Consider the following 14,546-nt stretch of genomic DNA (forward strand, 5'->3'; position numbering starts at 1 on the left):
AAGCCACTCTCACACGCTCTCACACACTCTCACACACACACACACACACACACACACGCACACACACACACTGACTGACAGTAAGACAGCACAAATAACACAACTCTGGTTTTTAAAGAAGAAAACAACAACACTTTTTAAATGATATAAAAAGAGCTTTAACAGCATACAAAATAGCTTGAAAAATGTTTTGTTCTCTTAATTACACTTGCAAAAACATCCTAACTGAAAAAAGCAATAAATGACAAACCAGCTAACACAGATTTCAGGGTACCTTCTAGAAAGTTTATAAAAATGGATGACTTTTGGAACTGATTCTCTCATTCTGACAGATTCACCAATGAACATTTTAAATTAAGTTTTTTTTTTTTTTTTTTTAAGTGCCCTAAATATAATGTTCCTTTTGTGACTATTCAAAATCTTTAAGCAAATATTTTGCTATAGAAATCGTTTGTGTCATTTAATGTCACTTGTCAATTTATTGCGTCCTTGCGGAATAAAATTATTAATTTCTTATTTAAAAAATAAAAATAAATCAATCTTACCAAACTTTTGAAGGGTACTATATCACTTGTTTTTAAATATATTATATTTATGCTATATTAAAGTTAAGCAGCAATAATTAAGGAGCAAATCAGCATATTTGTCACGCTCTGCCTACTGTGTAGGAGACAAAGGAGCGCTGAGACAAAGGGAATTAACATAAACAGTCTTTATTCTTGCAAATCCAGGAGAGAACACACACACACACACAGGATGAGGAGTAGACGTACAATACCAGAACCCAGAATAAGGGACACACAGGACTTAAATACTAATCAATAATACTATTGTATTATTTTTATTGTATTTTTGATCAAATAAACCCAGCCTTGGTGAGCACAATGGACTTGTTTCAAAAACAAAAAGTAAAAAAGATACATTAAAAATGCATTGTATCCTTTTTATGTAAATGTAAAGTATAATAACAGTTTGATCTAATTACAGACCACTTTTTAGTAAGCAGAATAAAATTGTAACAATGCACAATTATTATTATATTTATTCTGTTGTAAATTAAACAATAATAATAAAAACATTTTTTTTTTTAAATTAATGGCAAACTTCCTCAAAAGAATAAAAGCAGCTGTAGAAGGCAATAGAAGTGAAGCATAAAAACATTTCGGATAATGCTGATATGAAGTAGAACTAATTAGTTGTTCAGGAATCGCTGTCTATCTGCACCGCTGACCATGTCTGGATGGTACAGTGTAAGCTATTCCTTCAAAGTGAACAGGAACACAATGGATTCTATGAATGGACTCGCAAGCGACGACCACGTGAGCGTGTTCGATCTGAAGCTGAACATCACACCGTCCGTTTCTCATCACGCTTTGAACCACAAACACTCTGAACTTCCTCATGCTGACACACAAGTTATCTGCGTCTCTGAGGCTTTCTCCTCTGCAGATTTGTACGATGGCATTGATGTCGTTTTTATGCAGGAAAGAGTGGTGCGGCTGTGTTCCACAGAGGCGTGCTCTCGTTAGATAATCAGCCCAAGCGCGCGGCTGCGTCACGTCGAAATGATGCTGGATAATGTATTTGCGAATGAAAATGCCATATGCGTTTAGGTCTGAGATTCTCTGACAGGGAGCTGGCCAGTTAGAAAGCATCTCAGGCTGATCGTGGCTGGAAATGACTTCATTCGATCCATCGCTGAACACCAGAGTGATGAGAAGCGCGAGGAGAAACACCAATCTCATCCTGAAAATGGGAGGGCGACAGACGATTAGAGCTTCCCAGATAGCAGAAATAGTTCACACCAACTAAAAAAACTACTTAAACAGGGTGTCTGTGAGTCTTAAAAAGGTCTTAAATTCATAACGTCATGCAATGCACTGCACAAAAATCAATATACTCCTCTGTATTTTTCTCTTATTTTCCAATACAAATATCTAAACACCCTTAAATCAACATATATTTACTTAAAATGAAAAATAAAGACAAAAAGTCTTGCTTTCTGAGAAATCGAACAAAATTAAGTGAGTCAATGCTGAAAAAACAACTAATATCTGTTTGCATTTTGATTTGAGGAACGATTACTTGAAAGACTCTGATGTGATTCACCATTATTTGGGTCATTCTACAAAAACGACAGCAAGATGTCTTAAAATGTATTTAAATGTAACATTTAAACTTAGACCACATTATTAGATTACCTTTTGACTTTATGAATACATATAAATGACAGCTTAATTATTATTATTATTATTATTTAGCTTTTTTGGTGCAATTATTTCAAGACAACATGCATCATTTTTTGTCACTGGTGTTCAGTTAATTTTGGCAGGCATTTTTGATTTAGTCTTTATCTTGAGACGAAAATGCTTAATAATCTTAGTCACATTTTAGTCATTTGTGTCGTTCATAGTTTTAGTCGACGAAAAGTCATTGCATTTTTGTCAACTTTTAGTCATTACTTTTAGTCAAACTGCAGTTACCAACATTTATTTTGGTAGCTATTTTATATGTAGTATTCAAAGAAAAATAGTAATCAATGCTCTCTTTAGACCAAACCAATTAAGCTTATGAGAAATTTGAATCAAGGATTGAATTTGGAAAACTGGAATAAATTTTCATTTTTTTGGTAGAGATACAAATTAAACTCATTTTTCAGATACAGTAGGTTTACTTAACAACATTTATTTAGCATCTTTTGTTGGTTAACATTGATGACACAGATAATTAGGAATACTGTCCATTTAAGACGGAAGGCATGCATGTAATACTGACACACATTCAGTTTTCACCCACCTGTTTACGCTCACTTAAGCCATAACTGACTGTATTTACGTGAGATACTCTGACTCTACACGACAGACATTGGACTGCTGTGTGTGTATTTGAGCGCCGAGAACTGAAGAAGTGGAGCGTGCGCGAGAGAGAGCACTTCTATCAGCTCGATTCATCCCGCCTTCACTAACTTTAAGTTAATTGACAATGAATTGGGACTCGTCTGGTCACCCAAGCCATTGTTTCAGATCGCTAGTTCGCGTTTTGGTAGCCTCGGTCCACTGCGGCTGTCATACTGAGACTAGATATGCAAACGCCCCTTATCCAATGACAGAGACGCACATTTTGAAAGACAAGACAGTTAACTTAGGCTATAGGATGTATTTTGAATGTTGATTTGTGCTACCCTGTCAGGTTTTGCTACCTCCCATTAAAACAGTAGGTACAATTAAACTAAAAATGCTACCTGTCAAATTATGATTTATTAATGTCTACACCTACCACAACCCTATATACTGTATATATATATATATATATATATATATATATATATAATTTATTTTTTCAATATAGATTATTATTATTATTTTATTTTTCTGACAGATTTTGAATTCATTATATGCAACAAAGTCATAAAATGGAGTTAGTCTACCTGTTTAGTGTCTGAGAACTACACGGCAGTCCTTGTATGTGGATCTTTCCTCTCAGTAATGGTTGGATATTTTGTGCTGTCAAAGTAAAAAAAAAAAGAAAATGGTGTGAAACTGTTTTAACAGCACTGACATCAGCATTTGCTGCAGTGTAACGCATACCGACTGTTCAAACGTTTAGGGTCAGGGGATTTTTGAATGTTTTTGAATTAAGTCTCTTCTGCTCACCAAAGCTGCACTTATATATATATATATATATATATATATATAAAATAAAATAAAATAAAATAAAATAAAATAAAAAATACAGTAAAACAATGAAAAATATTACAGTTTAAAACAGCTGTTTTCCATATGAATATATTTTAAAATGTAATTTATTGCTGTGATCAAAGCTGTATTTTCAGCATCATTACTGCAGTCTTCAGTGTCACATGATCCTTCAGAAATCATTCTAATATGCTGATTTGCTGCTCAAGAAACATTTATGATTATTAACAGTTGAAAACAGTTGTGTTGCTGGATATTTTATTTTATTTTCATTTTATTTTATTTTATTTTGTGGAAACTGTGATACATTTTATTTTTCAGTATTATTTGATGAATAGAAAGCGCAAAATAACAGCATTTGTTTGAAATAGAGATCATTCGTAACGTTTTTTTTTCCAGAAAATGTATTATTGACCCCAGACATTTGATTGATAGTGTAACATATCATGATTGAAATCTGTATTTTGATTAAGTCAAATTAAAGATAAACAATTTATTACTAAACTATATTTAACTAAAGCTTTTACACAAGATTAATATCGTTAAGTGACAAATCCTCAAGACGAGTCATGCTAGATTTACGTGAGATCATTAAACAAAGCAGATGCAATAACTGTGCTATCTGAACAGTAGGATTTACATTTTAAACCACATTTATACTCTATGCAGATTTACCTTTTTGTTGATCATGAGTTTGTGCAAAAGAAAGAGTCTGGTCGAGTCTGAGCTGAAGATCAGAAAGTGTCTGAGACGCTCACTTGACTGATATTTCTTGGTTGGAAAAGAGGCAGGTGTGAAAATACATCCATTTTTTTTATATTTCATTTTATTTTTAACAAGTTTTTTGCCAGTAAGCAAAATGCAGTGTGATTTTTGCATGAGTTTCTGCCCTTGGGAAATTCACATAGTAGTACAATAAAAAAGAGAATAAAACAAAGTGGCATGTCTTTACAAACATGGACTTGAGGAGAACTAAAAACTAAAACATAACTTCAAACATGATGAAGAAAAGTGATAGTGAAGAGAAATGATCCCGCAGCATTTGATGCAATTTTCAGACATTTTAAAACTCGCATAATAAATAAAATGTTTGCAATACTTAATGTAATCAATCAACATGGGAGTATTGTGATTTTTATTTATTTTTGACTTTATTTTTTATACATTAAAGCAAATTACAAACAATGAACTAAACATTCCTTGACAACATCAGTGACTCAAAGAAAAAGACAAATAATGTTAAAAAAAAAAAAAAAAGAGTAGGAAGAAAACACAAGAATACATCATTGTGAGTTAAATTATACAACAGGGAATAAATCAAGGTTTTTAATTTAAATCAATGCATTTTCAATGCATCCAGATACATAGTAACAGGTGTCCACCTCTGTATAAAAATGTCCAGTTTCAGTTGGCGTTGGGCAGTCATGTATTCCCTTCTATTAATAGATTAATTTTTTCTAACCACTGGGCCATTTTTTGGAGGCTGTGTCTTCATAGTTAATTGTAATGGTTTTTCTTGCACTTATAATAGGAGTATATGCAGAATATATCTCTGGTTTTTACTACACAAATCCTGGGGTATCCCTTCAAGCAAGAAAAACAGGGGAGTAAAAGGCAAGACTATATGCAGAATTTTCATAATCTCAACCTTTACCGCTTGCCAAAATGTATATCTTTTAAGACAGTCCCAAAATATATGTGTGTAATCTCCTACCTTCTCACACCCCCTCCAACATTTCTCTGCTTCTGTACTGTTAACAAATTTTGATTTCGCCAATGGTGTGTATCGCGATACTAAGTCAATTGTTTACCCTACTCACCAGGACTGTCTCGAATCAAAATGATTTTACGAAAGACCACATACATTAATGAATTTGGCATTTAAAGCGACTTACATTGCATTCAAGCTGCACATTTGATCATCAAGCCAAACTGTGCTCTGCAAAGAAAGCTTTTATTGAGAAGCTTCTGGAATTGTATCCAGTTTAAACATGCATGTGGCATAGCAACATTTTAATTGATGGTTAATAAGTTCTACTTGGTGTGACCTCCAGCGAGGTCTGCAGGTCTGACTGTCTCGGGGTGGTTTAGTGTTAGTTTGTCTCTCATAGTGAACAGGCAAACAACGGTTTCCAATGACCTCGCAAGCAACAATCACATAAGAGTGCTTAGTCTGAAACTGAACTTCACATCAACCATTTCTCAAAGCGCTTTCAACAGTGTACACTGTGAACCTTCCCTTACTGATACACAAGTTTTGTCTGTGTCTGACGCCTCGTCCATTGCAGATTCTTATAATGCTACCATTGTCGTTTTTACGGAGGAAGGACTGTAAAGGTGTTCTGCCACAAAGATCCATTGTTGTTGAATAATCTACCCAAACGCTTGTCCGTATGGTGTCAAAATCACACAAGAGAACGTGTCTGCTTTTAAACTGTTTATAGGCGTTGTTATTCAGAGATCTCTGACAGGAATGTGCCCAGTTCAAAAAAATGTCTGCAAACATCTCCAGTTGATCGTTGCTGAAAGTGACGTTATTCAGTCCATGGCTGAGCGTGATTAGAAGCAAAAGGAAAACCGCGGCTTTCATCCTGAAAACAGGAGAGCAACAAGCGTTTAGATATTCAAATAGTGACAAATATAATGAACTCAAGCTAATGAACAATTTCCACCATGTGATAAAGCTGTAAGCAGCAATTATGTGGCCAAACGCAACAATATCATTTGCATGCGTAGGTCGTTTGCTTGTTGCATTCTGGTTTTTAATAACGATCATTTTATATGAGGAGATTCACCAATATTTACAGCTTTATAACTTTTCATTAGTATGAATGAAAATTAGCATTTTTTACAGCATTTTTCAAAATCATTCTGGCTTGTTGAAAATTGGACAAATTTTGTATTATGTGAATAAGTTTAAAATGGCGGTAAGGTTTATGACTGACCTTGGAAAATCGAAATACTCATAAAATATACAGTAGAATATAATAGACTAGATATCTGTAATATTATTAATTAACCGTACATAAATACAGCATACATCATAAAACTGAATATATCTGAGCAGATCAATACAACATAACACAAAACTAAGTCAAGTCAAGTCAAGTCACCTTTATTTATATAGCGCTTTTACAATACAGATTGTGTCAAAGCACTTAACAGTATCAAATTGGAGGATAGAGTGTCAGTAATGTATAATGATAAGATTAAACACTCAATTTTCAATTTTCAGTTAAAGGCATTTCATTATTGAATTCAGAGATGTCATTGTCTAGCTCAGTTTAGTTTAAATAGTATCTGTGCAATCAAATCGGCGATAATCGCTAGAAATTAAGTGTCCCCAACTGAGCAAGCCAGAGGCGACAGCGGCAAGGAACCAAAACTCCCTCTGTGACAGAATGGAGAAAACAAAAACCTTGGGAGAAACCAGGCTCAGTCGGGGGTCAGTTCTCCTCTGACCAGACGAAACCCGCAGTTCAAAAGTTTATATTTCCATTTTAATTTTGTTGCAATTTCTAACAATAGTAGTATTATGTAGTTAGGTATTTTATTATATTTTAGTTATTTTGTTATTTTTGGTTGATATATCTGAGGATATATCTCTGGGGGTCATCTGGGTGTCCTGGTCTCCGCTGACGATCAGGGCTGTAGACATCATCTCTTGGTGCTGATCCACCATCTGATCGGATACGGACTGAGAAACAGAATAGGAAAGAAACAGACAAATATTAGCGTAGATGCCATTCAACTTACGATGTAATGAGTACATCGTGTGTTATGGGGAGTGTTCGGTTCGGTTGATCTAATTAATGCAGCCTAACAATCCTTTAACGGATTTGAATAATAGAAGCGTATTAATGTGTTATGTGTACGCCAGGCTAAAGAGATGGGTCTTTAATCTAGATTTAAACTGACAGAGTGTGTCTGCCTCCCGAACAGTGTTAGGTAGACTGTTCCAGAGTTTGGGTGCTAAATAGGAATAGGATCTGCCGCCCGCAGTCGATTTTGACATTCTAGGTATTATCAAACGACCGGAGTTTTGAGAACGCAGCGGACGTGGAGGACTATAATGCGATAAGAGCTCGCTCAAGTACTGAGGAGCTAAACCATTCAGGGCTTTATAAGTAATTAACAAGATTTTAAAATCTATCCGATGCTTGATAGGGAGCCAGTGCAGTGTTGACAGAACCGGGCTAATATGGTCATATTTCCTGGTTCTAGTAAGGACTCTAGCTGCTGCATTTTGGACTAACTGTAGTTTGTTGATCAAGCGTGCAGAACAACCACCCAATAAAGCATTACAATAGTCTAACCTTGAGGTCATAAACGCATGAATTAACATTTCTGCATTTGACGTTGAGAGCATTGGTCGCAATTTAGATATGCTTTTGAGATGAAAAATGCAGTTTTACAGATGCTAGAAACATGGCTTTCAAATGACAGATTGCTATCGTACAGCACACCTAGGTTCCTGACTGATGAAGAAGAATTGACAGAGCAGCCGTCAAGTGTTAGATAATGTTCTAGGTTATTACATGTGGGGTTTTAGGTCCGATAATTAACACCTCTGTTTTTCAGAATTTAGCAGTAAAAATTACCGTCATCCAGTTTTTATATCGACTATGCATTCCGTTAGTTTCTCAATTTGGTGTGTTTCACCGGGCGAAGAAATATAGAGCTGAGTATCATCAGCATAACAGTCAAAGTTAACACCATGTCTCCTGATAATATCTCCCAAGGGTAACATATAGAGCGTGAAAAGTAACGGCCCTAGTACTGAGCCTTGAGGTACTCCATACTGCACTTGTGATCGATATGATACCTCTTCATTCACTGCTACGAACTGATGGCGGTCAGATAAGTACGATTTGAACCATGCTAAGGCACTTCCACTAATGCCAACAAAGTTTTCTAGTCTATTCAAAAGAATGTTGTGGTCGATAGTGTCGCACGCAGCGCTAAGATCCAGTAGAACTAATAAAGAGATACAACCACGATCAGATGATAGAAGCAGGTCATTTGTAACTCTAATGAGAGCAGTTTCAGTACTATGATACGATCTAAATCCTGACTGGAATTCCTCACAGATATAATTTTTCTCTAGGAAGGAATATAATTGTGAGGATACTACCTTTTCTAGTATCTTTGACAGAAAAGGGAGATTTGAGATCGGTCTGTAATTAACTAGATCTTTGGGGTCAAGTTGTGGTTTTTTAATGAGAGGCTTAATAACAGCCAATTTGAAGGTTTTGGGGACATATCCTAATGACAATGATGAATTAATAATAGCCAAAAGAGGATCTATGACTTCTGGAAGCAGCTCTTTTAGTAGTTTAGATGGAATCGGGTCTAACATACATGTTGTTGGTTTAGATGATTTAACAAGTTTATACAATTCTTCCTCTCCTACAGCAGAGAATGAGTGGAATTGTTCCTCAGGGGGTCTATAGTGCGCTATCTGATGCGATACTGTAGCTGACGGCTGCAAGGATACAATTTTATCTCTGATAGTATCGATCTTGGAAGTGAAGTAGTTCATAAAGTCATTACTGCTATGCTCTTGGGAAATGCCAACACCTGTTGATGCTTGATTTTTCCTTAATTTAGTTACTGTATTGAATAAATACCGAGGGTTATGTTTGTTTTCTTCTAGAAGAGACGAAAAGTAATCAGATCTAGCAGTTTTGAATGCTTTTCTGTAGGATAGGGTACTTTCCCGCCAAGCTAAACGAAATACCTCTAATTTAGTTTTCCTCCAGCTGCGCTCCATTTTCCGGGCTGCTCTCTTTAGGGCGCGAATGTGCTCATTATACCACGGTGTTGGACTCTTATCCTTAATCTTCCTTAAGCGTAAAGGAGCAAACGCATCTAAAGTGCTAGAAAAGAGAGAGTCCATAGTTCCTGTTACATCATCAAGTTGTTCTGAGCTATTGGATATGCTGAGGAACTGAGATAAGTCAGGAAGATTATTTATAAAGCAGTCTTTTGTGGTAGAGGTAATGGTTCTACCATATTTGTAACAAGAAGTTGGCTTTACAGCTTTAGCTATATGGAATATACAGGAGACTAGATAATGATCTGAGATATCATCGCTCTGCTGCAAAATTTCAACGCCACTGACATCAATTCCATGTGACAGTATTAAATCTAGAGTATGATTTCGACAATGAGTAGGTGTTGTTTAACACCAATTGAGTTTAGAATGTCTATAAATGCTGATCCCAACGAATCTCTTTCATTATCAACATGGATATTAAAATCACCAACGATTAGGACTTTATCTGCAGTCAGCACTAACTCCGATAGAAGATCAGAAAATTCTTTAATAAAGTCTGTATGGTGCCCTGGTGGCCTGTATACAGTAGCCAGTACAAACATCACAGGGGATTTATCATTAACACTTGTTTCTTTGGATAACGTTATATGAAGCACCATTACTTCGAACGAATTATACTTGAAAGTCACAAAATATAGTGTCCGTTTACCTGTTTATTAGACTGATTGTTTAGACGAGTCTCTTCCCTCTTCAGTGTTTTGTGCTGTGAAAGAATGAAATGTGTGAAGTTGTTTCGATATGGTTTCTTCTCATGCAAACCATTTGTGTGATTGTCATCAGCATTTTCTACACTGAAGCATGCAGTATGTGATCATTCAAACCTGGTCAAGCTTAAAGTTTTATAACTAATAAAATATTAATAGCTAGTTTATAACACAAACATTTAAAATAAGCTTAATATCTTGATGCAAAAGATCCTCGGAAAACACTAATATAATACAATTATAATCAAGCATAACAAGTGCATTCTAAAAATGATCTTCCATTTTCTGAACGGCAATATTTAAATTTTAAACTACATTTGTACTGTATGTAGATGTGCTGTTATTGAGTTTTTGCAAATCAAAGAATCGTTAAGTCTGAGCTGGAGTTCAAAAAGTGGACTGATATTTATTGGGTTGAAAAGAGGCAGAATTCACCACATGTGTTTCTTGCAAATTAAGCAGACTTTAATAGCCTTTTTGCTTCGTTGAGATTCTGATCATTGGAAATTCACACTGTACTACTGCATAAATGAGGATCAAACAAAGTGATGTGTTTTTATAGAAATGACTTCATGCATCCACTAAAAACCAGTAAAACACCAGCTGATTCAGTAACTCGGAGACTTCAAACATGATTGAAGAAAAGGGACATTAGTGAAGAGAAACAATTCTGCAGCATAGGAGACACTAATGGAATGACTTTCAGACATTATGAGTGTGACTTAAATGTCTAAAAGAGTAACTTTGCATATCAAACCTTGTTTTTTAAAAGATGATTTCACAAAAGAACAGATGCATTTATGCATTTGGCAGATTTTATTCAAAGTGGCATAGCAACGTCTTTAATGAATGGTTAAAACAACATTTCAACCCTCATTTATTCCTTCACACCCATCATTATGGAATTAAATCATGCTGTCTAATAGCAAATATTTTTGTTCTTTTCATTGTGTTGCTCATGATAGTGCACAGGTAGTTTGTCCTCACATTGAACAATTACATTATATTTGGCTGAACGACATTTTTCAATGATGCACTTCCATGACATCTGTGATGTTTCATTTCTGCTTTCAATTTTGTACACTTGGAAAAGATTTGTACTTTTGGTATAGTTATCCTTAGTGTTTTTACCAGAGCCATTGCAGATTTTTTTTATATTTTCTTCAGTGTCCTTAATGAAGGACTGTACTTTAGTTCTACCACAGAGACGATTGTTTACTAGGTGGTTCGACCAAGCATCTTCATCATTTGTTTGAAAATCAGTAGGGAGAATGTGTTTTTTCTTGAACTCAGTATATCGGCCGTTGTCCTGGCGATTCGCTCCATCGCTGAGAGCCAGAAAGAAGAGGAGCGAGAGAAGAACTGCAGATCTCATCCTGAGACAAACAGGCGAAAAGAGCAGGTTGAGAAAGTACACAATTAGAAAGACAGACACCAAACACCAAAAGTAAGTCATGTTGGGGTAGTTACTCTATAAAGTCATCAGCATTTTCACAATTATGAACTACTGACTAATTAGGTCATTTGAAAGACTGACTGACCCATTGGTTGTAAGGGAAGCTTGAGTGATTCTCCAGATCAGACACTAATGGCAAAGCATATTTAACTGTCCTATTCTTGTCTGTGATTGTTATGAGTTTGAAGTACTGTGAGTATTTTTTGTTCTGTGAAAGAACTTATCCAAAACGCAGGCAAACAGTTTAATGCAATAGACTGTGTTGAACTTTAAGTACTTAAAAGAGCAAGTGCATGTGTGTCAAACAACTAAAAGAAACACATTCATTTTCATTGAATTAATATACAATACATATTCAATTTACCATAATTTCAGTTAATCACATAGAGCTGCCCCAGAGCTAATTTGGACCAAATCTAAATGTAATTCATTAGATTGAGTCTCAATTGCTGCAGGATCTTAATGTTTCTTCATCATGTTTGAAGTCTCAGTGTCTTTGAATCAGTTGGCTTTTTGGTGATTTTCAGTGGATGCATGAAGTCAGTTCTACTCAAGTTCACACAACGTCTTAGTTTTAACACTAGGATTATTATTACAACAAACATGCTTTACACATTACATACCAAAATTACAACAAACAAAAAAATTAATAAATAAAAAAAAATATTAATTTAAAAAATAATAAATAAATAAAACTTTACCTTTCCCTTTGCACTGTTCTTGAGCTTGTGTAAAAGTCTTGTAGAGTCAGAGCTGTTCAGAAAGTCGTGTCTAAGACGCTCACTGGACTGATATTTATTGGGTTGAAATGAGGCAGGTGTGAAAATATGCTCTGTTTCTTGGAAATGCCCCACTAACGCCTTTCTTGCAATATGAATGTTACTGGATCTAATAATAATATAGGTGGCTTAAAAGCAGTCGTGCACATCACACTTACAAGATGAGCTCTTAACACTCAGTCCATTTTGGTTCACACTTGATGAGTGTGTTTAACCAGCCAGACAGAGTCAAAGTGCATGAGAACCAAAATAAACACACAAGACATCAACTGTTGTATTAGCTAGAGGTTTATTTTATTGTAAATTTATCAGATGCAAGTTGTGAACCATCATGATTAATGGAAGCCTTCGTCTACATTGAAATGTCCAAAAGAATTTAATGCAAGATGCAAATGGAGAACTGCTTGTATTGATGTAGTGTGGTTCAGTTTGAAAATGACCAGTTTGTGAACCAGCTCAAAAGATTCATTGCAAAGAATTGACATGATTCCTTTACAAATAAGACATCTGAACAGTAGCCAGTGTAAATGTATAATATATATATATACATCCAAATTGGGCCCAATTAGCCATTTTCTCTCCCCGGTGTTATGTGACTCGTTAGTGTTACAAGGTCTCAGGTGTGAATGGGGAGCAGGTGTGTTAAATTTGGTGTTATCGCTCTCACTCTCTCATACTGGTCACTGGAAGTTCAACATGGCACCTCATGGCAAAGAGCTCTCTGAGGATCTGAAAAAAAGAATTGTTGCTCTACATAAAGATGGCGTAGGCTATAAGAAGATTGCCAAGACCCTGAAACTGAGCTGCAGCACGTTGGCCAAGACCATACAGCGGTTTAACAGGACAGGTTCCACTCAGAACAGGCCTCGCCATGGTCAACCAAAGAAGTTGAGTGCACGTGCTCAGCATCATATCCAGAGGTTGTGTTTGGGAAATAGATGTATGAGTGCTGCCAGCATTTCTGCAGAGGTTGAAGGGGTGGGGGGTCAGCCTGTCAGTGCTCAGGCCATACACCGCACACTGCACACGTCCCAGAAGGAAGCCTCTTCTAAAGATGATGCACAAGAAAGCCCGCAAACAGTTTGCTGAAGACAAGCAGACTAAGGACATGGATTACTGGAACCATGTCCTGTGGTCTGATGAGACCAAGATAAACTTATTTAGTTCAGATGGTGACAAGCGTGTGTGGCGGCAACCAGGTGAGGAGTACAAAGACAAGTGTGTCTTGCCTACAGTCAAGCATGGTGGTGGGAGTGTCATGGTCTGGGGCTGCATGAGTGCTGCCGGCACTGGGGAGATACAGTTCATTGAGGGAACCATGAACGCCAACATGTACTGTGACATACTGAAGCAGAGCATGATCCCCTCCCTTCGGAGAATGGGCCGCAGGGCAGTATTCCAAAATGATAACGACCCCAAACACACCTCCAAGACGACCACTGCCTTGCTAAAGAATCTGAGGGTAAAGGTGATGGACTGGCATCTGTGGGGCATCCTCAAACAGAAGGTGGAGGAGCACAAGGTCTCTAACATCCACCAGCTCTGTGATGTGGTCATGGAGGAGTGGAAGAGGACTCCAGTGGCAACCTGTGAAGCTCTGGTGAACTCCATGCCCAAGAGGGTTAAGGCAGTGCTGGAAAATAATGGTGGCCACACAAAATATTGACACTTTGGGCCCAATTTGGACATTTTGACTTAGGGATGTACTCACTTTTGTGGCCAGCGGTTTAGACATTAATGGCTGTGTGCTTGGTTATTTTGAGGGGACAGCAAATTTACACTGTTATACAAGCTGTACACTCACTACTTTACATTGTAGCAAAGTGTCATTTCTTCAGTGTTGTCACATGAAAAAATATAATCAAATATTTACAAAAATGTGAGGGGTGTACTCACTTCTGTGAGATACTGCACAGCAAAAATATGTTGGGAGATTTGTCACCATGGGTGTTAAAATTAACACTTTCCGGGTGAACATACAGGTCCATCTTTGCTAGTGTTAAAACAACACTGACGAAAGTGTTTATTATACCAACACTGTGTTAGTGTTTAATTTTAAACACTAATGGTGGT

At 36.3% G+C, this 14,546-nt stretch overlaps 1 protein-coding gene and 1 long non-coding RNA gene across 3 annotated transcripts in view; one reads left to right on the forward strand and one right to left on the reverse strand.

The window, feature by feature from the left end:
• ndrg2 (NDRG family member 2) overlaps positions 1 to 14,546 on the forward strand; it is a 44,949-nt gene that overhangs the window by 20,148 nt on the left and 10,255 nt on the right. The window lies entirely within an intron of this gene.
• LOC131543793 (uncharacterized) lies at positions 5 to 7,482 on the reverse strand. Its single transcript, XR_009271984.1, has 3 exons — positions 4,371 to 7,482; positions 3,428 to 3,503; positions 5 to 1,746 (listed from the first exon to the last, which is right to left on the reverse strand). It is a non-coding gene; the product is annotated as an uncharacterized LOC131543793 (long non-coding RNA).

The sequence above is a fragment of the Onychostoma macrolepis genome, chromosome 07 (genome assembly GCF_012432095.1).
Source record: "Onychostoma macrolepis isolate SWU-2019 chromosome 07, ASM1243209v1, whole genome shotgun sequence".
In the NCBI taxonomy this organism is placed as follows: domain Eukaryota; kingdom Metazoa; phylum Chordata; class Actinopteri; order Cypriniformes; family Cyprinidae; genus Onychostoma; species Onychostoma macrolepis.